This window comes from Octodon degus, unplaced genomic scaffold (genome assembly GCF_000260255.1).
Source record: "Octodon degus isolate 3935 unplaced genomic scaffold, OctDeg1.0 scaffold00021, whole genome shotgun sequence".
Taxonomy (NCBI): Eukaryota; Metazoa; Chordata; class Mammalia; order Rodentia; family Octodontidae; genus Octodon; species Octodon degus.
Genome location: NW_004524597.1, coordinates 14530267 through 14539629, shown reverse-complemented (window position 1 = coordinate 14539629; position 9363 = coordinate 14530267). Strand labels below are relative to the sequence as shown.

The 9363-nt window shown below is 38.3% G+C and overlaps 1 protein-coding gene across 1 annotated transcript in view; it reads right to left on the bottom strand.

The window, feature by feature from the left end:
* The window catches only part of Pi4ka (phosphatidylinositol 4-kinase alpha), a 205003-nt gene that overhangs the window by 99939 nt on the left and 95701 nt on the right, over positions 1-9363 (bottom strand). The window lies entirely within an intron of this gene.

Genomic DNA, 9363 nt, shown 5'->3' with positions numbered 1-9363 from the left:
GATTCTAGAGAGCAGACCTTTGTCTGAGTACTGATTTGTCATGATTTTTCCAAATTTGTGGGTTGCCTTTTCACTTTGTTGGTAATTTCTTTTGACGTGCAAAAACTTCTCAGTAAGAGCAGGTCCCAGTTGTTAATTCTTTCAACTGTTTCCCATGCGATTTGATTTCTGTCCACGAACTCTTTGCCTACCCCTATGTCTTCAAGAGTTCCTCCTAAGGGTAAATCTTAAAGTTGTTTTTTTGTTGTTGTTGTTTTGTTTTGTTTGTAATGTATTTAGTACAAGGCCTACAGGGTCTCACTACACAGATTGGACTCATAGTGATCCTCCTGTTTTCAGCCTCCCAAGTGCTGGGATTACAGGTGTGGACCACCACACCCAGTTTCAATGGCCATCTCAGCATGCCCCAGGAGCAGGGCCAGCACAGCAAGGATCAAACTGTGGTCCCAGGTACTTTAATCCATTGAGTTATCTGGCCAGCCCTAGACTTGAATCTAAGGCATCTCATTAAATGCATGTAAATTAAAAGATTTGAAATCCTGCTCCTAAGAACTTCAAGTGAGAAATAATCAGATACTCCAAGTTTTTCTCTTAAAAAACAAGTTTCCACACTGATATTCCCATCCTCTGTTTATCTATGAATGTTGTGCTTACCAAGTTTAAGAGTTCCCGAAGCATTTCTAGTGGAATGTTAAACTCCTTATAGGTGATGCCATTGAACAGAGGAGAGACAGAGAAGCTGGAGCTGATCGTGGAGAAGTAGTATTCAGGCTCCAGGGCAGTCCCATCAGGCAGGCAAGAGGCTAGCAGGCAAAAGGAGAAAAAACTGGTCCATTTCCTCACACTGAATCCCCCCCAATAACCAACAAAGCCATAAATTTTGCTGTTTACATCACAGTTCCTTGGTTGCTTATTTATTTACTTGTTTCCAAGGTACTGAGGATCAAATCCAGAGGCATTCTATCACACAGCTATACTCCCAGCCCTTTTGTATTTAGGCAAATTCTTTCTGAGCATCCTCCCTCCGCCTCTTGACTAGCTAAGATTATGGACATGCACTACCACACCTGGCTATTTGCTTCTTTTCAAATTATGAAGTAAAGGTTGGATTGCAAATCTTAGTGGGGTGATATCCTTCACTTGAGTGCCTCATAACAAAAGATCAAATGTTACTGTTATGTAATATTTTCAACACAGAGAGCATAACTTAATGTGAGAGAAGGGAGAAAAAGAAATTAGATGTTTTAAAAGCTGAGAGTTTGAATTCTACAAGGCCCAAAAGATGTCTTACTACCAAAATACAACAAAAATACACACTACTAGAACTTTCAAAATCAGGCATTACTGTTCGGCTGGTACACAGTTTCAGTTTTATAAGATGAAAGACATTCTGGAAATCAATGATGGCAATGGTTATACAATGCTATGAATATAGTCAATACCACTGAACTAGATACTTAAAAATGGTTAAGATGATAATTTTATATGTATTCTAACACAATGAAAAAATCAAAAAATCAAAGCAGCAGTCATCTGATGCTTATTAATAACACCAAATGCAAATAACTAAAAATCCATTTAAGAGTCTCAGGCCAGGGATGTAGCTCAATAGCACAAGTGCCTGCCTGGGAAACACAAGGTCCTGAGTTTGAGTCTCAGCACTGAGGAAAAAAAGTCTCATGCTCCACTAACTGAGCTAGCCAGATGGCTGCTAAAAATCCATTAAAATCCTTTAACAGGGGCCAGGAGACAGCTCAGTGGCAGTAAGCACCTGCCTGAAAGCACAAGGTCCTGAGTTTGATCTCTAATACCAAAAGGCTTCTCTTTCCCTGGTAAACAGCTCTTTATCCACCTTTAATGGCAAGGACCCCCCTCTCATGTCCTTTACCTCTATCAAGTAACAAGATGGGGACACACCCATGTACTATTGGCTGCATCAGCCCCATGTGTACCTTTAGTAGACCCATCACCCATTCTGCTGGAATGGCCTAAGGAGCTGGAGATTTAGTTCAATGGTAGAGTACTTGAATAGCAAGTACAAGACCATGGGTTCCATCCTTAACCTGAAAAATTATAAATAAATACATAAAGTCTGGTTCAAGCCTCATCCTCTGAAGCTTGATACAGTTACAGCATTGTCTACTACATACTTCATAGCTAGTCTTTTTCTTTAGCTATACATTTTATACTCAATTACTAAGCTGAGTTATTACACCCCCAAAAGCACTATCTCTCCAGCCACATTTAGACTTCTTAAATGCACTAATTATTTTTCACTCAGAATAGTTTGGCAGAGCCAGGAAGATAGCTCAGCAGCATAAGCACCTGCTTGCCAAGTACAAGGTCCTAAGTTTGATTCCTGGTACCAAAAACAAACAAAAAAAATAGAATAGTTTGGCTATACGCTAGTATTTCATGACTATGAAATCCCTTATGCAGGGGCTGGTGAGATAGCTCGGTGGTCTAAAGCGCCTGCGTAGGCAAGCTTAGGCAGGCACAGGGGACCGTGGTTCAATCCCCAGTACCACATGCTGTGCCAGCCCCACCCTCAGGGTGGGCTGAGCTGGCCAATAAATAAAAAAATTTAAAAAAAAAGAAATACCTTATGCCTTTTTAAAAAGACATGACAAGTCTCTCTATTGGAGATAATGCTAATGAGAAGTTTATGTTTCCTTAATTTCTTCTAAGGACATCCAAGTAGTAGTTTCTTCACTTGAGTACATTATGAAATCCTTCCGCTCTTCTCCCAGGACCTCAGCCTCAGCTGAGAGATACTGGACACACTGCTTGTCTCCTATATGAGGTATACCTCAGAAAACAGACATATGTTTCTTGTGTTTACCAGATCACTGGCAGAATGGGTGATGGGTCTACTGAAGGTACACATGGGGCTCATTCAGCCAATAGTAGCTGGGTGTGTCCCCATCTTCTTACTTAATAAATGTATTTAAAGGACATGAGAGGGGGTCCTTCTCATTAAAGGTGGATAAAGAGCTGTTTACCAGGAAAATAAAAGCCTTTAAGGATTTACCACAGATATCCTCTGATGCTTGCAGGACAGCGACATGATAAAGGAGTTTAAGGTATAGAGTGTACATTCTACTCTTAGGAAAGTGGTTCTCTTTGTGAGGTACGATTCTTTTTTTTTTTTTTTTTTTTTTTGCAGAACCAGGGATTGAACTCAGGGCCTTGCGCTTGCCAGGCAATCGTTTATTCTACTGAGCCATCTCCCCAGACCCTGAGGTAGGATTCTTAGTTAGGTAAGCTAGCCTTTAGTTTCAATGTATGAGATATACACAGCACATAATGTGTTACTCTCTCACATAATCAAGACACACTGCATATAAGCTGCCTGTACTTATTTGAGTTCAGATACTGCCTCCCCCTTTTTGAATTCCCCTCATATCTCTCAATATTATCTTGATACATGCTCTTTTAGCAATTAGCATCATCTAAAAATAAAAGACAACATTGTAAGGCACAGAATTCCAGTTTCCCCATTTCCTGTCACCTAACCTAGGTTTCACTTCTCTCAAGGATAAAATAGAAGTAAATTTGTCATGTGTCTTGTGGGAAACAGGGTATTAACATGAATCAAACCCAGTAATTATATAGAAGTAATTTTTAAGTAGCAAAAGCCCAGAAAAAGTAGTATTCTCACATATATTTATTTATTTTCTTAATGGCTTTAATAAAAAACAAAAGTAGTACCCACCTTCTACTTGAAAACCAGTGTTTTCACAAGTTAATGTGTACAAATTCTGATGGTAGGCGTTTAGGGGCTTACAAATTATTTCCTGTCCTTTTCTCTATATATAAAACAGTTGGAAACGAAATTTGAAGAAATTTAAATGAAAAGAGAAAATAAATGCTTTCTAAAAGATTGCCATTATAAATCCATGACAACAGAGAATACCAGCATCCTTAACATCACAAGAAATGACCATGAACCTAAGTCAATATACTCGGCAGATACATGACACTCACCTTCAAAGTAGTGAAAAGCAGATCCTCCAGGGGAGCTAGGAGGGGGCATGCCACGTTCCGGGCTGACCTGAAACACATAGATCAGAAAATGTAGGTGAGAACCTTCAGTCAGGTTTGTCTTAGACAAAATTCTCTTCACAGCCCAGTCTGTACTTGAAGTCTGGTTCAAGCTTCACCCTATGAAGCCTGCTGCAGTTACAGCAATCTCTGCTACACACTTTATCGCTAGTCTTTTTCTTTAACTTTGTATTTTATACTCAATTACTAAGCTGAGTTCTTAGTGTTCTTAGTGCTTTTGGTTTTATCTTCTTTTCCAATGAATCAATTATATACCTTTTTGTTTATTTGTTTGCTTGTTTTGCACAAGGGAGAATCAAACCCGGGGGGGGCTTGTGTGTGCTAGGCAAGCCCACAATTATAGACTTCTTAAATGCACTATTTCTTATTCAGAATACTTTTTGTACCTAACAGCTATAAAGCAATACTTCATGACTGTGAAATCTCTTATGCATTTTAAATGGACAAGTCTTTGTACTAAAAAGAATGCTAGTGAGAAGGTTATATTTCCTTAACTTCTTCCAAGGACATACAAGGGGTAGTTTCTTCACTTGAGCACATTACGAAATCCTCCTAGGAGCCGAGTTTCACCTGAGAGATACTGGACACACTGCTTGTTTTCCTCTTCAGGGTACCCTCCTGACAGACAGTCAGAAGATTGCTGGGTAGGATGGAGCGGAAATCATTGAAGGACCGCCTTCGGACACCTTCCAGCTCTTCTGGAATCCGCAGGGAGTGAGGAGGGACTTTGGGAAAGAGCTTCGAGAGGAGAGACTCTTCAGTATTGCTGTAACGCCCAAAGGCTCTTGAGATTCCTATCAGGCATGGGATTGCATACTTGCAAAGGTATTCTAGAAGATAAGGTGAGAACATAAAAGATCAGGTGAGAACATTACAACATGAGATGATAGCTCTGAGAAGGCCACACAATACTAACTTACGACACTGGATAGTTCATAACCCACCCATCAACAAATGTAAAGATTCACAATAATGTGTGGGTTGACCCACCAATAACAGTCCCAAGTTCTGTCATTAACAATAACTTCATAGAGTAAGCACTTGCCTAGCAAACGGAAAGGCCTGAGTTCCATCCTCAGTTCGGCCAAAAAAAAAAAAAAAAAAAAAAAAAAAACAGTAACTTTAAACTATCTCTCCATCACAGCTACTTTCCTTAGGAGGTTTAGATCTATTTCTGACCACCTAAATGAATAATACATTTGTTATGTTATCAGGTGCTTTGACTCAAATAATATAAGATTATACTGGTAGCCTTATTTATACTATGGGAAAAAATGATTTTTATAAATCAACTAACTTACCCACATACATTTACAGGTGAAGAAACTGAGAGTCAGAAGAAAAAGTTATTCATCCAATGCCATCAGACATTTGTGTGCAGAAAGAACTATATCCAGAACCTCAAATGGCCTCTCAATACATTAACACATAACAAACATAATATAATATATAAAGGTTTTCATCTATCAGGTGCATATAGCTACCAAAAAACAGAAAAGAACAAATTTTGAAAAAAAACAAGGGAAACAGTAATCACTGGGAAGAGTAAGGAAGGGAAGGAAAGGAGAGGAAAAAAAGGAAAATGGAAGAAAAAAGAGAAACTACAATGGAATACCCATCTCTGACAAAACAAAACAAAAAAGTGAGATACAAATAAAGGACCATTTTGTTGTGAAAAAATATATATATGCATATACAAGATAGGATAAATATACAGCTACTTTCTCTTAGTTCACTGAAAAGAAAAGTTTGTACTAATATTGTTTAGACAAGATATCATGTCTGCATCTTGTCCTCTTAATAACTAACATGAAGACAACAATATGCAATGTATTAGTTATTGTAACTGTCCTACTGACCTGTTTTGAAACTATTTCTTTGGTATTTTATCTTTTTTCTCATTAAAATAAAAAAAAGAAAAGAAAAAAGAGAAAGGCTTAAAGATCCATTATCATACCTTTTTCCTGAATCTCTAAGGCCTGGCACATTCCCAAAAGAACATGCAAGACCTGCAGAAGCACCTCTAAAATCTGTAACAGTCAAGGAAATAAGACAAAATTATAAATAAAACCAGATACATTAAAAAAATTGAAGAGCTTTACACATTATCTTGATTAACCCCATATATTCCTTCTCTATAACAGTTAAATCAAGGGTCAATCAACCAGCTGACCTGCAAGGACAGAAGCCCTCGCTCTCTGTGCTGGTGTAAATTTCCTCCTTATGCTGGGTCAATGTGGTACTCCTGGAGATTTACCCAAGAGCTCTTGGGGCTACTTCCTCCTTCATGTTCTGTAAATGGGTGATAATCTCCCAAATCCTCTCTTTTTATGTGCAAGTACTCCTAGTTCTTTTCAATGTCATTCTTTATGATCACAAGTTATTTACAACACTAATTGCCTGCCTTGGATTCTACTATAGTCCAGTTTGTCTACTTCTGCCTAGAAATGTAGTACTCACAATAAAATATATTTTAACTTTGAGTTTATCATTCTTTATAGCTGAGTAATACTCCATTGTATAAAAACACCATATCTTTTTCACCCATTCCTCAGGTGAAGGGCATTTTGGTTGCTTCCAAGATTTGGCTATCACAAATTGTGCTGTTATAAACACAGGTGCACATATATCACTAAAAGATCTACAAGTGCTGTTCATCGTTTCAGGGTAAATTCTGAGGGGATTTGACTGACCCTGTAAAACACAAAAGTTACATTTTTTGTTATATAGGTCTTGCTTTAACTTGGTCTTAACCATCCAGCAGAAAAGTACAAACACAAGGTATAAAAAGTAAAGCCATATTAATATGCTGAGCTGTAAAATGCTCAAGTCAACAACTTCTTACATTGCCAGTCCTGTGGATAACCCACTACTATTAAGGTCTACTGGACTAAATTGGATTATTTTGCTGAATTCACACACCTACAATGTTTGAATGGCAATGGAATACCCATCTCTGACAAAACTAAACAAAAAAGGGGGATATAAATCAAGGATCATTTTGTGGTGAAAAGATATATATCTGTATATACAAATTACGATAGATATACAGTAATTGTCTCTTAGTTCAATGAGAAGAAAGATTTGTAGTAATAGTAATAGTGTTTAGACCAGATACCATGTCTGCATCTTGTACTATGAATAACTACTATGAAGACAACAATATACAATGTACTCACTGCTATTTCTTTCTCAATAAAATTATATATCTGCTAGAAGCATCCAGGAACTCAACAAGAGTAACTGGCAGCTGAGCACAGTAACACATGTGTGTAATCCTAGATACTCAGGAGGCTGATATAAGAAAAACATAAGTTAAAGCCAGCCTAGGTAACTGACAAAGACTAGGTCTTAAATTTTTTTAATTTTTGTGCACTTGCCTAGCATACATAAGACTACGTTCAATCTTCAGAACTACAAAAAAGAGAGAATATCATCAAAGTTGTCAAAAATTCTAGATATTTATGTATATAACATTAGCTTTTCAGTAACCATTCTGTAATCACTTTACAATGCTAGCTCAAAAAGCATATAGTAGATAAATAAAAACTCCATCTCACACATGCTAGCTCAAAGAGCATATAATAGATAAATAAAAAATATAAATCCATCTCACACATGCTGCTCTTAAATTATGAAACCTCTACTTATCTAGTTGGGTTTGTGGTGGTTTGGGGAGGGGGTGTTCTTTGGGGCTTTTGTTGTTTTGCTCTGAACTTTTTTTTAGGGGGGTTGGTACAGGGCTTCACTATGCAGCTCAGACTTGTATTGATCCTCCTGTCTCAGCACCCCAAGCACTGTGTGCCACAATGCCTGGTTTTGGTGGCCAGCAAGGCATCCCCAGGCCAGCATGGCATGTGGTACTGGGTACGGGGGATCAAACCTAGGTTCTTACACTTGCCAGGCAGGCGCTTAGACTGCTGAGTTATCTCACCCAACCCCAATTTGTTTTTGTGTGGCAGTACTGGAGGCTGTACACAGAGCCTTCTGCATGCACTTTGTATGCGTATGCGTATGTGTATGTGTATGTGTATGTGTGAGATAGGGTCTTACTAAGCTGACTGGTCTCTAACTTTCATTTCTGACTCAGCTTTCTGAGCAGCTGAGATTACAAACACATACCATTATGCCTAGGTGCAGCTGATGACATTTACCTTTACGTTTATTCCTATAAAAGTTTGCAGTGCTATATTCCTTATAACTTGGCAGGCTGAGGCAAGAGGATCATAAGTTCAAAGCCAGCATGAACAATTCAGCAAGACTCTATCTTAAAATAAAAAATAATCCAGGCATGGTGGCATACAACTACAATCTCCAAACTCTGAGAGGCTAAAAGAGGCTCACAAATTCAAGAGGCAACTAATTGACTTGATGAAACCCTGTCACAAGATAGAAAAAAATTTTAAAAGAATTGGGCATGTTGCTCAGGGCAAAGATCCTGAGTTCCAACTCTAGTGCCCTCAAATTAATGAATCAATTAATTAATATCTGGGGATGCAATCCAGTGCTAGAGCATTTATCTATCATAGTGAAGCCCTATATTTAATCTCCAGCACTACAAAAAAAAAAAAAAATTCCTGATATTAGCTTTAGCTCATTGAACTGGTCTTCAATTCCCAACTTTGTGCCCTTTTTTTCAATTTTATTTATTTGGTACAGGGTCTTACTAAGTAGCTCAGACTCAAAGTGAGCCTCCTATTTTCAGCCTCCTCAGCGCTAGGATTACAGGTGTGCACCACCATACCCAGACCCGGTCAGTCCTGTGCCAGGGGTGGAGCCAGTGCGGCATGCAGGACCAGGGATTGAACCCTGGTTCCTGAGCTTGCCTAAGAAGCCGCTTAGTCTGCTGAGCTATCTCACCAGCTCTTCCAACTTTGTCTTAAACAAATGAGATCAACTTGTTTTATAGATCTTATTTTGATGCACTGATCCAGCAGAAGCTCCTACAAGATATCCTCCTTGTAAGATATCTCTGGACAGACACCTCACCAATTGATCATCTTCTGGGCTAGTCCTTCAGGCAGTTCCAAAAATCCTATGAATCATTTTAGTACTGAGACTGTATAATTGATTCAGAATGCTAAGAGAGGTACTTATCCAATGTTTGCATTAAGATCAAACACACTGCAACAACCTCATTTTTTCTCAACTACTAGTCTCTGGAAACCCAGGCAAAGAGAATGAAATATATCTGACATGACTTGCTCATACGAAATCAAATTTCCCACATTTTTTAATGTAAAATAAAGCTAAATAACCTATTAAGGCATAAAAAGCAAAACAGATTGAGTATCCCTT